At 33.9% G+C, this 20,736-nt stretch overlaps 1 protein-coding gene and 1 non-coding gene across 3 annotated transcripts in view; both read left to right on the plus strand.

Annotated features, from left to right (window-relative positions):
• The window catches only part of LOC148943588 (integrin alpha-PS4-like), a 338,717-nt gene that overhangs the window by 62,591 nt on the left and 255,390 nt on the right, over positions 1 to 20,736 (plus strand). For both annotated transcript variants that reach the window (XM_089101816.1, XM_089101817.1), the window contains exon 2: positions 4,216 to 4,336. The gene's annotated coding sequence lies outside the window, so the exon portion shown is untranslated. The remainder of the gene's footprint in view (positions 1 to 4,215; positions 4,337 to 20,736) is intronic.
• On the plus strand, positions 8,775 to 8,860 carry TRNAY-GUA (transfer RNA tyrosine (anticodon GUA)). Its single transcript is given in 2 exon segments — positions 8,775 to 8,811; positions 8,825 to 8,860. It is a non-coding gene; the product is annotated as a tRNA-Tyr (tRNA).

Here is a 20,736-nt window from a genome sequence, read left to right on the forward strand (position 1 = left end):
TCAACCTTGAGCGAAGGTATAAAAGTTTGATGATGTATTTCTCTTCTTACCAACTACATTAATAGCTTCCAAGATGATAGGACTGTATGACACAGAATTTATCGGTTTGAAAAAATCATCTTGTGGTGTTATATTTGAATGTGCATTTTTATTATTGTCGATGGAACTCGAAAAAATTGACTGTTATCATTGGATAGTGAACTATAACATGTTTGAGTATGATAAAAGCTTGTGGAGTACTACATTACATCATATGAATAGACTCTGATTCTACGATAGAGTGATTACACCACTTAATAATAGTGGTCAGGAACTGAGAAATTTCTAGGAGGAAGTCAGTGAAATTTGCAGCTTTTTCGGGGTTGAAGCACTCTATGTAAAGGGTAATATACCTACAGATAAAGTTTTAATTCAAAAGTGTGACCCTAGGATTCCACTTTTCAATCTAGAAGAATTTAAGTGTCCTAAATTTGAAGGGGTTTATCACCGTCCTGAAGACGAGGTCAGGTTCTTAGCGCACTGGATACCTAAGGACATACCTGATCGTGATAAATGCATAAGACATGGTAAAAACTATTCTATATCATGGGACCACCGTTTCTGGATGTTTAAGAGTGAACGTGTGTATGACTATGTGTCATAATATAATTTTGTATTAATATTCTACATAGCATTATTTCATTAAAAATATATTATGCATTACATTGTTATGTGTTCATTATTTTTAGACTAAGCTAGCATATCAAAAGTTTAGAATGTCTATTAAAACATCGGAGATGTGAGAAAAGGAACTTGCATACATCTATTGTCAGACACATGGGATAACATTGACAAATTCTAGGTATCAGAATGAATAAATTCCTTATCAACATCCGCTGTTGGATATGTCATTATGTCATTATGAAAAAATTGTAAGTAAGTAGGAAGTAGGTAAGTAAGTAACTAAGTAACAAACTCTTTCTTGAATTCATCTCTTGGTTACACAATACAGAAATTTTATTATTGGAAATTGTGAAAAAAAAATTGAAGAAACTCTCTATTAACATTCGTTATCGATTGAAGTCGCTTCCTAGACAGACAATACAGCAATTTCACAAAATCTAAGTATAAGAGTGATTAAATTCTATATCAACATCCAATGCTCGGATACATCGGAAAAAGTTGACACAATCTTAGTACCAGAAAGAATAAATTCAATTTCAAAGTTTTTATCAGATGTATCAGATAACAGTCATAAAATCCCAGTTCTATTTATTTTGGCTTCATGTTTTATTATGTTGAATTTAGATTAGACCGGTTTTCCTTTCTATAGTAGAGACTAGCATATATTTTTAGTGTAGAAAAAAAAAATTCTGGTTAGTCTGAAGTTGATTGCGAGAGTGTTAAGACTCTAAAAAATGGATAGATTTGAGAAAGAGCGAATCATGGGGGATCTACTGTTTATGGAAAAACGTTTTATTCTAGATGACGATTTTCTAGAGCTGTTTATTCAAAGAAAAATATTTTCTCATGGAATGCTTGTCGATATTGACCGTAAACTCTAGTTTTTGTAAGAAAATTATGGAAAATACATTTCTCTAGGTCAAATGTGAATCTTTGGCTAGAAAAAAGCTACGTGGAAATTTCATTCAAGGAGTTACGAAAAAATTGTAAGTAAGTAACAATGTCTGTGTGTGTGTGTGTGTGTGTGTGTGTATGTGTGTGTGCAAGCTAGAGCAATTAAACTAGCTAATGTCGATAACCGGACAATTTTTTTTCTCTCTTTTTATCACAAACAATTTTCAATGTGTCCAAGACAGAGCAATTTCTTCATAAATTCCACTATTTAACGCCCCCCTCCGGCCGCTTCCCAGCCCGCGGTGCTTCCCGCGGCGCTTCCCACGGCGCTTCCACGCGGCGCTTTCCGCAGAGCTTCCCGGCCCACTGCAGCGGGCCCCCGCGGCCGCCGGCGCCGGAGGGGGGCGTTAAATAGTGGAATTTATGAAGAAATTGCTCTGTCTTGGACACATTGAAAATTGTTTGTGATAAAAAGAGAGAAAAAAAAGAATTGTCCGGTTATCGACATTAGCTAGTTTTATTTCTCTAGATTACACACACACACACACACACACACACACACACACACACACACACACACACACATACACATACACACAGACAGATACACATATATATAAAAACAAACAAATACTAATACACACGCACGCAAACAAAAACAACCACTCAAACACACACCCACACAAACACACAAAAAAAAACCCACAAACAAATAAAAACACACAAAAACACACAAACACACAAACACACACAAACACACAAACACACACAAACACACACAAACACACACACTATAACTACGCTAAGACATCCTTTTTTCCAATCAACCCATCTCCCCCAAAACACTTTTCAGCCATTTCTTGTTAAAAATTTTTATCTCAAGTCATCCACACGGGTTTTTTGCTAGCAAATCGTCCCCCACTATCACACTATAACTAAGCTAAGACATCCTTCTGCCAATCAACCCATCTCCCCCAAAACACTTTTCAGCCATTTCTCGTTAAAAATCTTTATTTCAAGTCTTCCACACGGGTTTTTCGCTCGAAACTTGCCCCCCACTATCACACTATAACTAAGCTAAGACATCCTTCTGCCAATCAACCCATCTCCCCCAAAACACTTTTCAGCCATTTCTCGTTAAAAATTTTATTTTCAAGTCATCCACTTGGGTTTTTCGCTAGCAACTCGGTCGATAGTACAGCACTATAAGTACTCTAAGACACCCCGCTCCCATCACCACACTACTTGTGTATTATACAGAACACATCGAAGAATTAAAGCTCTCCGTTATTAAAATTCTTTTCTTGCCATCTACATCTCTCTTAGTATCAACTTGTTAGTATAATATAACGTTAAACTCTATTTTAAATTGACGACACTGTTCAAACACCACTTGTGTATTACACAGTACACATCGAAGAAGTAAAGCTAGGTCAAGTCATAAGACCACCCCTTTTTTCTCCACCTTCATACGATCCAATTCGCGAATGTTATCACCGACACATTCATATCAAACTATTCTTGGCTAAGGGCAATTGTCCAAAAAAAATCAGAAGCAACTCTTGATAGCACATACTTAAAAGAAATGGAACAGTGGATAAGGCATGGGTGATAGACAGCTTTTCCCACAAAATCATTCCTAAATACGCAATTTGACAATCTCTAGTTTTCGATTAAAAAAAAATATACTCTCAAATCATGTTGGACCAGATTATAGGTTGCCAGCTTTTTTTAAAATGTGCACGTGAAGCTACGCTGCATATTCTTGTGCAGTTGATATCAATAACAAAAACCTAGTGGGGTTATCTTATACAACCTTGACCATAGTTTCAAAACGTGTTTGATCACTTTATAGGTAAAGGATTGGTCGCTTTTTGCAATGTCTACGTGAAACCACACTGTATATTCTTGTAGGCGTGAATGTACGGTTGAATGTATGGTTCAAATATATAGATAGATTACTACTAACAAACCAATTCTTTTGATATATTAATTGCTGTCAGAGTTCCTTGTTTTTAGTCGTGGTTGCTACTGGGCCAAGTCTTTCCTTACTTACTGTTCGTTACCACGAACTATTTGTTAAGCACTGAAGACGTGGCAGAAGTGTGGCTAAAATATTTAATTTTTTTTGTTGTTCCCATTTGACTGGCTGAAAATTTTCCTCACTTGAATTTTGTTTTTCTTCTCTCTGGTTTTTCATCTGTTAAATATTTGCTTTTTCTTCTTCTTTTCCATCTCATCTGCTAAAAATTTTCCTTGTTTGAATTTTACCTTTTCGTATCTCTATTTTTTCGTGTATCTTGCCTAGCAAGTTTGATCTTAAGAATTTTTTACTATAAGAATGTCATTTAAAATTTATCTACTATGCCCGTCATTTTGCTCGCAAATCTGGCGAACAATAGGAAACTAAGCCTATCAGTCTGAGTACTATGTGGTTTTCCTTCTTGGGTTTTCTGAAGCATTTACACCCGAACTACGCATATATGGATAGCATTTATCCAAGTGCGATATTTTTCTTTCAAATTTTGAGAAATGAAACCGCATGAAAGATAAAACATCCGGAATAATTCTTCTGCGGTACTCTGTCGCTGTCTTGCTTATTGTCCATAAATAAAATGATAATGGACCGATTTAAAGCAGTCTTTTTATTGTTTTCAGGAATATTTTGTTACAATATAGATGTGAAATATCCAATTTTTATTTCAAGTCCAAGAGAAACTAATTCTGATTCGCATTTTGGACAAGCTGTTAAATTTGCGCGATCGTCAAAGACTCAAAGGTAAACAATTTCTTATTATTTCCTATTATTTTCTTTCATTTTCTTTTATTTTCTTATATTTTCTTTTATTTTCTTTTATTTTATTTTATTTTCTTTTATTTTCTTTTATTTTCTTTTATTTTCTTTTATTTTCTTTTATTTCCTATTATTTTCTTTTATTTTCTTTATTTTCTTTTATTTTTTTTTATTTCCTATTATTTTCTTTTATTTTCTTTCAAATTATACTAGTTTGTATTGTTTTTAACATCGACAACATTTAAGTAAAATTATCATTCGGACTTAGATCACTTTTCTGTATCTGCTCGTTTGTCTAACAATACGAGGAGTAAAATTCCGCTGTGGATGTTTTTTTTTTTTTTTTTTTTTTTTACAAAATCCGGCGGTAACCTAATACGTTCTTTACAAACATTATTTGTAGTTGGTGCTTTGGACCTGTAACCGGGTTCATAGCTCTGTTTCCGTAAGATATCTTGTATTTGATATCGAACCACGTAAAGTAAAGTAAAGAGCGAACCTCCTAGTAAAAAGCGAACCACAGCCCATAGTAACCGAAAGCTTAAGCTAATTTTTATACTCCCGAGAATTCTTTTTTTGTGCCATTTATGGAGTGGAAAGGCTGGAAAGCAGTGGAAAGGCTGGTATCATCATAGCTTTCTTGGTCAAAAACCTTAAACCTGTGGCTTACAATTCCCCTACTGTGTCCTCCCGCTCTCAGCCATCTTAAAAAATATATAAATTATATACTGATTAGTTGAACTAGCAGGCTACTGCAGCATCGTTGAGATTTTGAATGGCTCAATCTAAAGCTTTTCATCATATTAACGGAGCATTTGCAGATTCTTAAACTAATGACATCGTAAAGTGGCATATGGCACCAACAATGACACTTTTTCATGTCGTTTCTGGTGCTAAAACGCTGAGAAGTATGAATAGAGTACCATTATAATCTCAATGGTTGAACATCCCTAGCTGGGATTATAATCGTCCCTTTCTTTTAAATTTCCCTCTCGGCCCCCTTAGTAATTGCAAACGAAAAAACAGAATCCGGAAAAAAACTGTAAAATGATTAAAAATGTATTGAAATCATTTTTGGAATAAGAATTTTTGCATATGTTTATATTACCATTAAATGTTAATTATGAAAGTAATTTTTCAGAAATTTCAAGAAATCATAGCGCAATACCACTGCTTAAGCAAAGAGCAAGGTGTGCTCTATGATTTTTTATCTATTTTCTTTTTCTTTTCGCCAAGCCACTTCATAAGGATAAAGTGTCGTCCAAGCCACTTCGAAGGGGGCTAACTCGATTCCAAATTGAAAGTTCTAGTGCCCTTTTTAAGAGTTAAAAGTGTTTGGAGGGAAACCAGGCCTCCTCCCACGCTCCTTTTTGCTGCCCTTCCCTCAAAGATTTCTGATGAGCCTTTTCAAGATAGCAATTTTTCAACATAGTCGAAAGGTCCAATGCTATGCCTTTGGGAATGACATGACCCACCACAGACTTAGGGGCCAGCAGTGGTGGTTCTGGGCTCTCTTGCACCTGGGATCTACTGGGCGCAACTTTTAAAATTTTAACGAAATTTTCATTTAGCTTATTGAAAATTATTTAGCCTTTACAATGTAATTAATTATCTCGTCCCAATTGATCACTTCTAATTCTTTGTGTTCTATGCTAATTAACACAAAATCATTTAGTCGCTCCTGGCCCACGGTCTTTATGGGGTACGTTAACATTAAATTAAGTTTACTAAACGACCGCTCATTCCTGGCCACCTACTTTGCAAACGCTAAGTCTTTGATAAGTAACTCTCATGTTTTTGAAGACCCCTTCATCTCCATATTATTATGGAGTACGCCTCAAATCTTCATTTCCGTATATATTAATTATGCCTCAAATCTTAACTTTAATTGGACAAATACATATTTTACGCATGAAAGCTGAATAACGTTCAACTCCGTAATCAAACAGTTCGTGGTAACGAACTGTTAAGTAAGGAGCGACCCGGCTCAATAGTAACCGAAACTCTAAAAACCGGAATTTTGATACCCATAGATACATCAGTAGAATCAGAATTTTATGCTGATTTCAAATATATAAGTTTCATTAAGTTTAGTTTTACGTGCCTGAGAAAATTTGACTTATTTTTCAAAAAAGCGGGAAACACCCCCAAAAAGTCATAGAACTTTAATGAAAATTACACCATCGGATTCAGCGTATCAGCAAACCCTGTTGCGGAAGTTTCAAGCTCCTATCTGCAAAATATGAGGAATTTTGTATTTTTTGTCAGAAGAAAGATCACGGATGCGTGTTTATTTTATTTTTTTTTTTTTCCCAGTGGTGATCGTATTGATCCAGTATTCCTAGAATATTGTAAGGGGACTCATTTGAACGGAAATTAAAATTTTGAGATAGCCATTTTGTTCAGCATTGTCGAAAATCTAATAAATATTTCTTTGAGGATGACTTAATCCCCCACAGCTCCCGGGGAAGGGCTGGAAGTTATGAACTTTGTCCATTGTTTACATATAGTATTGGTTAATGGGAAGTATAAAGACGTTTCATGAGGGATTTTTTTCTGATGGGGGGGGGGGGTGTTGGAGGAGGGGATTACGGGGGATGATCCTTCCACGGAGGATGTTTCCTTGGGGGAAGGGACATTTCTATGAAGGGGGCACCAGATTTCCCAGCATTACTTAAAAAACGGTCTGAAATTAAATAAAAAACAAGTTTTTTTTACTGAAAGTAAAGAGCAACAATAAAACTTAAAACGAACATAAATTATTACGTATATGAGGGGGTTCGCCCCCTAGTCAATACCTCGCTCTTTACGCTAAAGTTTTTTTAGTACTTTCAAAAGAGCTATCTATTCTAATTAATCGGCCTTTGTGATTCGAACAAAATTCGAACTTGAGCGTCAGAATTCCAACAGAAAAATTGGATTTTTTTGTAACTTGTCTGAATTCAATACGCAGGTTACAATTCCAACAGAAACATTGAATGTTTTTTTTACTTGTTTTAATTCGAGCAAAACATTTTGTTGGAAATATTTTTTTTTACAGTTTAGTGCCACCCTTTGAGAAATAGCACACAAAGTGCCATTTTAGAGCCATATGGTACTTGCAGATGGCATGATTTATAAAAAGCACGTAGATATGAGATATAGCTTTTTAATGTGCCATAAAGAATCTCTTTATGATGTTCTGGTATCCCGCTAGACCTGTTGAAAGAAAAAAAAAGACAAAACGGGTGACAGATCAGTGCTACCGGTGCAAAAAAGTGATTTTTCTTGTGGTTCAGGGAGGGGGACTGTAACATCCCTGAACAAGGTTTTGACAATGTTGATTTTAATGTTACACTTTTCATTTTGATCTGACGCCATTTTCGTGGGGTTTGAGGCTTTTTTTCGAAATCACCATAAATTTATTTTTGTAATATACTTTTACTTTGAAGGCGAAGCAAAATAATTGTCACCGTTCCTGAGTCAGTGTCAAATGGCATTTTTTTTTCACTAGGCAGTTTTTTCAAAACATATTTTTTAACTTTTGGTTACTATGGTCTTTGGTTTGCTCTCTACTAGATTGCAGCTACCGCTGCAACAATGATACCTTGCCGGGACTTGCTTTAAAAAATGAGCCTACAAAATGACTGAAAAAAAAACAACAGCGGATACCGATATTCCCTATACGATACATGCGATACCAATCCGCACGATACCGATACGTGCGATATCGATACGCCCGATACCACATACAGCCCTTCCCCAGGGACTATGGAGGGCCATATCATGATCAAAATCATATATTTTGGACCTTTAAACTATGTTAAACAAAATGGCAATCTCAAAATTTTTATAGGACTAGTCTGGGGGGAGAAGGCCTGTGGGGAGGGGGGGGGCTATTTGCACTCCAATCTTTTTGGTCACTTAAAAATTTAATTCCCTTTCGAATGAGCTATTACACACCTCTCTATGATGCTCTGGCCACCCCCTAGCCCTGCAAGAAAAGAAAAGGAGACAGATCAGTGCAAAAGTCAGTTTCCTTGGTGTTCAAGGTGGAGGACTGTAATTATCCTACAAAAGGTTTTGGACCATGCTGATTCCAATGGTGAACTTTTTATTTCCATTTGACGCGATTTTCAAGGGGTTTCAGGCTCTTTTTCGAAATCATCATAAATTTCTTTTCGCAATAAACTTTTACTTCTAAGATTAACCGAAACAATAGTTACCATTCCTGATTCAGTGTCAGATGGCAATTTTTCTCACTAGAAAGTTTTTTTTTTTGAAAACACATTTTTCAACTTTTGATTATCAATGCAAATAGCATCAACAAACATCGTTGATGACTTGATAATTGTAAGCTATTCCATTGCAGTATCTATGCATCACACTTTGGTTCTAATTTAAATATTTTGTTAATCAATCTGTAATCCAGATTGTAGATAAGCCTTCGATAGCTCAGTTGGTAGAGCGGTGGACTGTAGCGGTAAAATTGTCATCTATAGGTCGCTGGTTCAAATCCGGCTCGAAGGAAATTTTTGTTTTTCCTAAAATCGCAACTTTATTGCAATTTGTAACAACTTCTTTTTTGTATTTTTGTCTTAATTTTGCAATTAGATTTTTCTAGAAGTAGGCATAGTTTTAGTATAATATTTTTAACATTACATTTTGTTAATTACAAAAGGCACTAGATATACCAATTCCCTTTAAAATGAGCCCTTAGCCCTCTCAGATATTTCAATACCCCGGTAGCAGTGGAGGAAAATAAAGAGGGCACATCAATGCTATCCATGCAAAAAAGTGATCGTCCTTGTTGTTCAAACCAGGGGACTGTAACTTTACTGTAGATGATTTTTAGCCATGGTGACTCTAATGGTGTACTTTTTGTTTCGCCCGTATGTATACTTTTTATGGGTTTCAGGATGTTTTTCGAAATCTCAACAAATTTGTTGTCGATATAATGTCCAGATAATATTTACTACTCTTGAATCAGCTAGAAAGAACAGTTTTTGTCACTAGTAAGTTTTATTTAAAACATATTTTTCAGTTTTCGGTTGCTATGAGCAGTGTTTCGCTCTTTGATAGGTTCCAGCAGCCGTTGCAGCCACGACATTGATTATGCAATATTAAAGGTTTTTCGGGAACCTTAAACTATATTCAACCTCAAACTAGTAGTTTAAAAAAAACATGACAAGCATCTTTTTCTGATAAATTCCTCATATGGATAATTTGACTAGCTTTGAACTCGTAAATTGTACCCAAAGTGCTTTCGTAATATTCGTATAAACGCATTCCTTTAGATTCACCGTTAAAGGAGAAAACTGAACTATTCTACCAGGCCTCAAGCCCAAGGGGGATGGGGTGCTGTTCAACTCTTCAGAGTGGCTTAAGGCTTTCGGCTTTTTAGTAAAGTTTTTCCTTTTTTCTAGATTTTTATCAAGCTAAACTGTTTTGCTTATCTTCATTATAGATTCTTCATTGTGTTCTTTCAACCTTTTATTTATTGATAATTTTCTGGCAAGATTCAATGCACAAACAATATTGACCACTCATCTTGACAAATATTATGTTCAAACAATTCAAACTCCTCTTAAAGGGGTTGCCCTTTGTTTCAGATACGAATTTGTCTTGCTGTCGCTCGTGGGGAGGCTAAGGTACCATCTCAGTTCAAATAAAGCATCCTCTTGTCACTTTTTATCTTCTTATTCTGTATATGCAAAATTTCCTGATCGCTTCTCATTGATTAATCACAATCGTTGTTCCTACCGAAGTAGTCGTATATTTCCAAATAGGAATTGTCCTTTCACAACTCCCATTTTCCCAAGAGGACATCCCAAAAACCGAATTCGCAATGACAATTCCCAAAGAGACTTGTGTATTATTTTAAAGATCTTTAGAATTTGAGTCGCTTCTATATACGATTCTATATTTAAGAATGCACTTTATCATGGTTGCAGTGGAAGCTCCAACCTGGTAAAGAGCGAACCACAGCCCATAGTAATCAAAAGTTGAAAAACATGTTTTCAAAAAAAAAAAACTCTCTAGTGAGAAAAATTGCCATCTGACACTAAATCAGTAATGATAACTATTGTTTCGGTTAATCTTAGAAGTGATTAAAAAAGAAAGTTTTTTAAACTGAAAGTAAGGAGCGACATTAAAACTTAAAACGAACAGAAATTATTCCGTATATGAAAGGGGCTGTCCCATCCTCAACGCCTCACTCTTTACGCTAAAGTTTGACTCTGTCTCACAACTTTATTTTTTTTAAAATAAAAAACTTTAGCGTAAAGAGCGAAGCGTTGAGGAGGGGACATCCCCTTTCATATACGGAATAATTTCTGTTCGTTTTAAGTTTTAATGTCGCTCCTTACTTTTAGTTTAAAAAACTTTTTTTATTTATTTAGTTTCTGATCGTTTTTTAGTTAATGCAGCTTTTATTTTGGCTCACCGTCATTGAATAAGTAAACAAAATTTGTATAAAAATTTTACTTTTCTTTTGCTAAATGGCTGTCTCTAAATTTGGTTCTGACGTAATTTACAAATTAACTTACGCAACGAACTTCTATTCTCGTGTATTTTTCTTCTGGCAAAAAATACAAAGTTGCAGTTATTTGCATATATGAGCTTGAAACCTATGTAATATAGTTTTCTTATACGCCGAATCTGTATGTGTGATTTTCATTAAAATTCTTTCACTTGTAGGGGATGTTTCCTCCCTCTTTACAAAATCAGGTTAATTTCTTCAGGTTCGTAGCCTTTGATGAGTAATACTACACTTAATAAAATTTATATATTTAGAATCAGCATTATAAGCCCATTCTTTTGATACATTTATTGACATCAAAATTCCGTTTTTAAAAGTTTCGATTACTATTGAGCCCTATCGCTTGTTTTTTCTTTATTGTTTTTTTTATTACGTATATATTATTACGCATATGAAGGGGGTTCTCCCCTTAGTCAATACCACACTCTTTACGTTAAAAGTTACAAAAAATTTTAATTCAGAAACCCCTGAATCACAAAGGCCGTTTAATTAGAATATATAGCTCTTTTGAAAGCACTAAAAAATACTGTAGCGTAAAGAGCGAGGTATTGACTTAGGGGAGAACCCCCTCATATACGTAATCATTTCTGTTCGTTTTAAGTTCTAATGTTGCTTCTTACTTTCAGTTGAAAGAACTTGTTTTTTTTAATTTAATTTCTGATCTATTTTTAAATAATGCTTGGAAATCCGGTGCCCCCTTCATAGATATGTCCCTTACCCCAAAGAAACATCCTCCACGGAAAGATTCTCCCGAGCAACCCCCTCCTCCAGCCCCCCACCAGAAAAAAATTATTTCTGAAAATGTCTATATACTTCCCAATAACCAATACAATATGTAAGCAATGGGCAAAGTTCATATCTTGCAGCCCTTCCCCTGGGAACTGTGTGGGATTAAGTCATCCTAAAAGACATATTTATTAGACTTTCGACTATGCTGAACAAAATGGCTATCTGAAAATTTTGATCGGGTGACCTTGGGAAAAAAATGAGCGTGGGAGGGGTCTAGTTGCCCTCCATTTTTTTGGTCAGTTAAAAAGGGCACTAGAACTTTTAATTTCCGTTCGAATGAGCCCTCCCACGATATTCTAGGACTACTGGGTCGATACGATCATCCCTGGGGAAAAAACAAAAAAAAAACAAATAAACACGCATCCGTGATCTTTCTTCTCGCAAAAAATGCAAAATTCCACATTTTTGTAGATAAGAGCTTGAAACCTCCGCAGTAGGGTTCTCTGATAAGTTTAATATGATGGTGTGATTTTCATTATGGTTCTATAGCTTTTAGGGGGTCTTTTCCCCTTTTTTCGAAAATCAGCCAAATATTCTCAGGCACGTAACTTTTGATAGGTAGAAATAAACTTGATGAAACTTATATTTTTGAAATCAGCATTAAAATTTGATCCTTTTGATGTATCTTTTGGTATCAAAATTCCGTTTTCTTGAGTTTCGTTTACCATTGAGCCGGGTCGCTCCTTACTTACAGTTCGTTACCACGAACTGTTTGAAAGTTTATTGCGAAAAGAAATTTATGATGAGTTAGAAAAAGAGCCTGAAACCCCTTGAAAATGGCGTCAATGGAAATAAAAAGTGCACCATTAGAATCAGCATGGTCCAAAACCTTTTGTAGAGTAATTACATTCCCCCACCTTGAACACCCAGGAAAAGGACTTTTTTGCATGGGTAACACTGATCTGTCTCCCTTTTTTTTCTCTAAGAGGGCTAGGGGGTGGCCAGAGTATCGTAGAGAGGTATGTAATAGGTCATTCGCAAGAGAATGAAACTTGTAAGTGGCCGAAAAGATTGGAGGGCAAATAGCCCCCCCCCCTCCCCACAGGCCCTCGCCCCCAGACTAGTCCTATAAAATTTTGAGATACCCATTTTGTTTAACATAGTTTAAAGGTCCAAAATATATGGTCTTGATCATGATACGGCCCTCCATAGTCCCTGTGGAAGGGTTGTATGTGGTATCAGGCGTATCGATATCGCGCGTATCGGTATCGTGAGGATTGGTATCACATGTATAGTATAGGGAACATCGGTATTCGCTGTTGTTGTTTTTTCAGTCATTTTCTAGGCTAATTTTTTAAAGCAAGTCCCGGCAAGGTATCATAAGTAGAAATGACCTAATGACTCCCGTGCAAACACATTTGCTGTCATCTACAATTGAGTCTATGGGTACCCCACCATACAAACACTGTTACTGACCAGCGAATGGGGACATATTTCCGAGAAATTTATTTGCATAATCGAGAGGAATTATTGATCCATGAAAGGGGAACTTATTTGTTGTTTCTAAGGGGAATTATTGATCCAAGAAAGGGGAATTTTTTGTTGTTTCTAACGAGAATTATTGATCCCTCAAAGTGCAATTAATTTGTTGTTTCTAAGGGGAATTATTGATTCATGACAGAGGAATTTATTTGTTGTTTCTAAGGGGAATTATTTATCCACGAAAGGAAAATTAATTTGTTCTGTCTAATGAGAAATATTGGTCCACTAACAGAAATATATACGACATCACTTTTTTCCTAGAAATTATGTTGGATTGTAAAGGAATATGAATTCTATTTTGAAATATGGCTTCTAAGGTCTTTAGTGATAGGGATATATTGATATTCTATTTTTAAATATGGCTTCTCTGATCTTTAGGTCAGAGAGATAAATTGATATTCTATCGAAGCCATAATAGTGTAGCTAGGAACACGTTCGAGATGAAGACAGATTGAATATATTTTACGCGGGAAAGGGTTTTCTAGAAATTTCAAATGTGACAGCAGAGTGATATCGAAACAAAGGAACACGCAAAAATTACTTTTAGGGGATTATTTGGGCGAAACCGTTTGAGAAATTTTAGAAGATGATTTTAGAAGATGATTTAGAAGATGATTTGGGATGAAACTCTATGGTCGTTATAATACACAAGCTCAATTTGAACAGTGTTGTAAGGTTCCCTACCCCAACCCCAAAAGGCCCCCCTCTCCCACCACCAAAGGGCCCCCCGGGCCGCCAAAGGCCCACCGAGCCCCCAAAGGCCCCCGGGCCCGCCGAGTCCTCAAATACCCCCTAAAACTCTAAGCTAAAAACTCTAAACTCTTCACTAAAACTAAACTAAACTAGAACTCTAACAAAAACTCTAAGCTAAGACTCTAAGCTAAAACTCTAAACTCTTAACTAAAACTAAAGTAAACTTCAACTCTAACTAAAACTAAATTAAACTTCAACTCTAACTAAAACTCTAAGCTAAGACTCTAAGGTAAAACTCCAAACTCTTAACTATAACTAAACTAAACTTAAACTCTAAAAAATACTCTAAGCTAAGACTCTAAGGTAAAACTCTAAACTCTTAACTAAAACTAAAGTAAACTAGAACTTCAATAAAAACTCTAATCTAAGTACTTCAACAACAACTCTAAGCTAAAACTCTAAGCTAAAAACTCTAAACTCTTCACTAAAACTAAACTAAACTAGAACTCTAACAAAAACTCTAAGCTAAGCCTCTAAGCTAAAACTCTAAACTCTTAACTAAAACTAAAGTAAAACTCTAAACTCTTAAATAAAACTAAAGTAAACTTCAACTCTAACTAAAACTCTAAGATAAGACTCTAAGGTAAAACTCAAAACTCTTAACTATAACTAAACTAAACTTGAACTCTAACAAATACTCTAAGCTTAGACTCTAAGGTAAAACTCTAAACTCTTAACTAAAGCTAAAGTAAACTAGAACTTCAACAAAAACTCTAATCTAAGACTATAAGCTAAGACTTTAAACTCTTAACTAAAACTTAACTAAACTACAACTTTAACTAAAACTCTAAGCTATGACTCTAAGATAAAACTCTAAATTATTACTATAACTAAACTAAACTTCAACTCTAAATAAAACTCTAAGCTAAGACTCTAAGGTAAAATTCTAAACTCTTAACTACAACTAAACGAAACTAGAACTCTAACAAAAACTCTAACAAAAACTCTAAGCTAAGACTCTAGGCTAAAACTCTAAACTCTTAACTAAAACTTAACTAAACTACAACTTTAACTAAAACTCTAAGCTATGACTCTAAGCTAAAACTCTAAACTCTTAACTATAACTAATGTAAACTTCAACTCTAACTAAAACTCTAAGCTAAGACTCTATGATAAAAGTCCAAACTCTTAACTATAACTGAACTAAACTTCAACTCTAACTAAACTCTAAGCTAAGACTCTAGGCTAAAACTCTCAACTCTTAACTATAACTAAACTTCAACTCTAACTAAAACTCTAAGCTAAGTCTCTAAGCTAAAACTCTAAACTCTTAACTATAACTAAACTTCAACTCTAACTAAAACTCTAAGCTAAGACTCCAAGCTAAAACTCTAAACTGTTAACTAAAACTAAAGTAAACTAGAACTCTAACAAAACTCTAAGCTAAGACTCTAGGCTAAAACTCTGAACTCTTAACTATAACTAAACTAGAACTCTAACTAAAACTCTAAGCTAAGACTCTAGGCTAAAACTCTAAACTCTTAACCATAATTAAACTAATTTTAAACTCTAACTAAAACTCTAAGCTAAGACTCTAAGCTAAAACTATAAAGTAAAACTAAACTTCAACTCTAACTAAAACTCTAAGCTAAGACTCTAGGCTAAAAATCCAAACTCTTAAATATAACTAAACTAAAATTCAACTCAAACTAAAACTCTAAGCTAAGACTTTAAGCTAAAACTATAAAGAAAAACTAAACTAAACTTCAACTCTAACTAAAACTCTAAGCTAAGACTCTAAGGTAAAACTCTAAACTCTTTACTAAAACTAAACTAAACTAGAACTCTAACAAAAACTCTAAGCTAAGAAACTAAGCTAAAAACTCTAAACTCATAACTATAACTAAACTAAACTTCAACTCTAACTTAAGCTCTAAGCTAAGACTCTAGGCTAAAACTCTAAAGTCTTAACTAAAACTGAACTAAAATAAACCAACTTTAACCAGAACTCTAATACATGACTCTAATATAAAACTCAACAATATTAACAATAACTAAACTATACATGAGCTGTAACTAAAACTCTAAGCTAAGACTCTAAGTTAAAGCTCTAAACTCATAACTAAAACTAAACTAAACTAGAACTCTAAAAAAAATCTAAGTTAAGACTCTAAGCTAAAACTGTAAACTCTAAACTAATACTAAACTAAAATTCAACTCTAACAAAAACTCTAAGCTAAGACTCTAAGATAAAACTCTAAACTCTTAACTAAAAATAAAATATAACTTCAACAAAAACTCTAAGCTAAGACTCTAAGCTAAAAACTCTAAACTCTTAACTAAAACTAAACTAAACTAGAACTCTAACAAAAAGTCTAAGCTAAGACTCTTAGATAAAACTCTAAAATCTTAGATAAAACTAAAGTGAACTTCAACTCTAACTAGAACTCTAAGCTAAGACTCAAAGGTAAAACTCCAAACTCTTAACTATAACTAAACTGAACTAGAACTCTAACAAAAAACTCTAAGCTAAAACTCTAAGGTAAAACTCTAAACTCTTAACTAAAACTTAACTAAACTACAACTTTACCTAAAACTCTAAGCTATGACTCTAAGCTAAAACTCTAAATTCTTAACTATAACTAAACTAAATTTCAACTCTAACAAAAACTCTAAGCTAAGACTCTATGGTAAAACTCTTAACTATTACTAAACTAAACTTCAACTCTAACAAAAACTCTAAGCTAAGACTCTAAGCTAAAAACTCTAAACTCATAACTATAACTAAACTAAACTTCAACTCTAACTTAAGCTTTATACTAAGACTCTAGGCTAAAACTATACACTATTAACTAAAACTAAAGTAAACTTAAACTCCAAAAAAAAATCTAATATAAGAATATTGTGTAAAACTTTCAACTATAAAATATAATTAAAATAAACTATAACTCTGACAAAAACTACAATCGATAACAATAAGAGAAAACTACACGTTATGATCAATAATTAAAAGAAACATTAAATAGAACTAAAAATTTAATCAAATAGCCAAGGCTAGAAGACAAAATACTTAACTAAAACTAAACTAGAACTTCAACAACAACTCTAAGCTAATAAAAGGAGCTAAAAACTACATATTCTTAACTAAAACTAAACTAAAATTGAACTTTAACTGAAAGTCTAATCTAAGACTCTTAGCTATAACTCTAGACTCTTAACTAAAACTAAAGTAAACTTCAACTCTAACTAAAACTCTAAGCTAAGACTCAAAGGTAAAACTCCAAACTCTTAACTGTAACTAAACTAAACTAGAACTCTAACAAAAAACTCTAAGCTAAAACTCTAAGGTAAAACTCTAAACTCTTAACTAAAACTTAACTAAACTACAACTTTACCTAAAACTCTAAGCTATGACTCTAAGCTAAAACTCTAAATTCTTAACTTTAAATAAACTAAATTTCAACTCTAAGCTAAGACTCTAAGCTAAGACTCTAAGGTAAAACTCTAAACTCTTAACTAAAACTAAACTAGAACTCTAACAAAAACTCTAAGTTAAGACTCTAAGCTAAAACTCTAAACTCTTAACTATTACTAAACTAAACTTCAACTCTAACTAAAACTCTAAGCTCTCTAAGCTAAAACTCTAAACTCTTAACTAAAACTAAACTAAAACTTCAACAAAAACTCTAAGCTAATACTCTAAGCTAAAAACTATAAACTCTTAACTAAAACTAAACTAAACTACAACTCTAACAAAAACTCTAAGATAAGACTCTAAGCTAAAACTCTAAACTTAACTAAAACTAAAGTAAACTTCAAGTCTAACTAAAACTCTAAGCTAAGACTCTAAGGTAAAACTCCAAACTCTTAACTATAACTAAACTAAATTAGAACTCTAACAAAAACTCTAAACTAAGACTCTAAGGTAAAACACTAAACTCTTAACTAAAATTAAACTAAACTAGAACTTCAACCAAAACTCTAAGCTAAGACTCTAAGCTCTGACTAGGCTAAAATTCTAAACTCTTAACTAAAACTAACTAAAACTACAACTTTAACTAAAACTCTAAGCTATGACTCTAAGCTAAAACTCTAAACTCTTAACTAAAACTAAAGTAATCTTCAACTCTAACTAAAACTCTAAGCTAAGACTCTAAGGTAAAACTCCAAACTCTTAACTGTAACTAAACTGAACTAGAACTCTAACAAAAAACTCTAAGCTAAAACTCTAAGGTAAAACTCTAAACTCTTAACTAAAACTTAACTAAACTACAACTTTACCTAAAACTCTAAGCTATGACTCTAAGCTAAAACTCTAAATTCTTAACTATAAATAAACTAAATGTCAACTCTAACTAAAACTCTAAGCTAAGACTCTAAGGTAAAACTCTAAACTCTTAACTAAAACTAAACTAGAACTCTAACAAAAACTCTAAGTTAAGACTCTAAGCTAAAACTCTAAACTCTTAACTATTACTAAACTAAACTTCAACTCTAATTAAAACTCTAAGCTCTCTAAGCTAAAACTCTAAACTCTTAACTAAAACTAAACTATAACTTCAACAAAAACTCTAAGCTGAGAATTTAAGCTAAAAACTCTAAACTCTTAACTAAAACTAAACTACAACTCTAACAAAAACTCTAAGCGAAGACTCTATGGTAAAACTATAAACTTAACTAAAACTAAAGTAAACTTCAAGTCTAACTAAAACTCTAAGCTAAGACTCTAAGGTAAAACTCCAAACTCTTAACTATAACTAAACTAAACTAGAACTCTAACAAAAACTCTAAACTAAGACTCTAAGGTAAAACACTAAACTCTTAACTAAAACTAAACTAAACTAGAACTTCAACCAAAACTCTAAGCTAAGACTCTAAGCTAAGACTAGGCTAAAATTCTAAACTCTTAACTAAAACTAACTAAAACTACAACTTTAACTAAAAATCTAAGCTATGACTCTAAGCTAAAACTCTAAACGCTTAACTAATACTAAACTAAACTTCAACTCTAACTAAAACTACAAGCTAAGACTCTAAGGTAAAATTCTAAACTCTAAACTATAACAAAGCTAAGATAGAACTCAAACTAAAACTATAAGTTAAGACACTAGTCTAAAACTTGAAAATTTTAACTATAACTAACGTAAACTTCAACTCTAAGCTAAGACTCTGCGCTAAAACTTTAAACTCTTAACTAAAACTAAACTAAACTTGAACTCTAACAAAAACTCTCAGCTAAGAATCCAAGGTAAAACTTTAAATTCTTAACTACAACTAAACTAAACTTCAACTCTAAATAAAACTAAGCTAAGACTCCTGGCTAAAACTCTATGCAAATGTGTTAAAGAAAAAACCGAAAAAATGTTGGATAATTCCTAAGTTTTAAAAACTCTATCCAATAAAACTTAAAAAAAATCAAAACAAGGAGGGAGGAAGGGGAGGGGCTCGGGGGGCTTTTGGGGGCGCAGGGGGCCTTTGGGGGTCCCAGGGGGTCTTTGGGGGATCGGAAGGCCTTTGGGGGCTTGGGGGCCTTTGGGGGCCCGGAGGGGCCTTTGGGGGCCTGGAGGGGCCTTTTGGGGCCCGAGGGGTCCATTGGTGTTGCGGTAGGGGGCCCTTTGGGGTTGGGGTAGGAGACCTTAAAACATTCTTCGAGTGGAGCTTGTGTATTATAAAAACCACAAAGTTTCACCCCCACTAATCTTCTATATCATGTTCTAAAAGCATCTTCTAAAATGTCTCAAACGGTTTCGCACAAATAATCCCCTAAAATGTCTCAAACGGTTTCACTCAAATAATCCCCTAAAATTAATTTCTGCGTGTTCCTTTGTTTCGACAACACTGCGCTGTCACATTTGAAATTTCTAGAAAACCCTTTCCCGCGTAAAATATATTCAATCTGTCTTCATCTCGAAGGTGTTCCTAGCTACACTATTAAGGCTTCAATAGAATATCAATTTTTATCTCTGTCACTAAACATCAGAGAAGCCATATTTAAAAATAAAATATCAATTTATCTCTGTCACTAAAGATCAGAGAAGCCATATTTAAAATATAATTTCTATCTCTTTAAGAGTCCCGTATAATTCCTAGGAAACAAGTGATGTCATTTCTAATTCCGATGGCTTCGATAGAATATTAAAGAATGTATCACTAAGTCTAATGACCAGAGAAGCCACATTTAAAAATAGAATTTTTATCTCTTTAGAGTCCCGTATAATTCCTAGGAAACAAGTGATGTCATTTCTAATTCCGTTAGTGGATTAATAATTCCCCTTAGAAACAATTAATAAATTCCCCTTTCATGGATTAATAATTCCCCTTAGAAACAACAAATAAATTCCCCTTTCTTGGATCAATAATTCCCCTTAGAAAATACAAATAAATTCCCCTTTCATGGATCAATAATTCCCCTTAGAAACAACAAATAAATTCCCTTTTCGTGGATCAATAATTCCCCTTAGGAACAACAAATTACTTCCCCTTTCGGGGATCAATAATTCCCCTGGATTATGCAAATCAATTTCTCGGAAATTCTCTCCCCTTCGTGGATTAATAATATTGTCTATGTGGTTAGGTTCCGTTAGACTCAATTGTAGATGGCAGCACAAGTGTTCGTACGGGAACAACCTAGTAAAGAGCGAACCACCGCTCATAGTAACCAAAAGTTAAAAAACGCGTTTTGAAAAAAACTGCCTAGTGAATAAAATTCTCATCTGACACTTACTCAGGAACGTGAATTATTATTCTGGTTTGTCTAAAAAGTAAATGTTTATTGCGAAAATAAATTTATGGTGATTTTAAAAAAAAGCCTCAAACCCCACGAAAATGGCGTCAGATCAAAATGAAAAGTGTACCTTGGAATCAATATTGTCAAACCCTTGTACAGGGATGTTACAGTCCC

The sequence above is a fragment of the Artemia sp. Qi Xiang Cuo genome, chromosome 15 (assembly GCF_049724085.1).
Source record: "Artemia sp. Qi Xiang Cuo chromosome 15, ASM4972408v1, whole genome shotgun sequence".
Lineage (NCBI taxonomy): Eukaryota > Metazoa > Arthropoda > Branchiopoda > Anostraca > Artemiidae > Artemia > Artemia sp. Qi Xiang Cuo.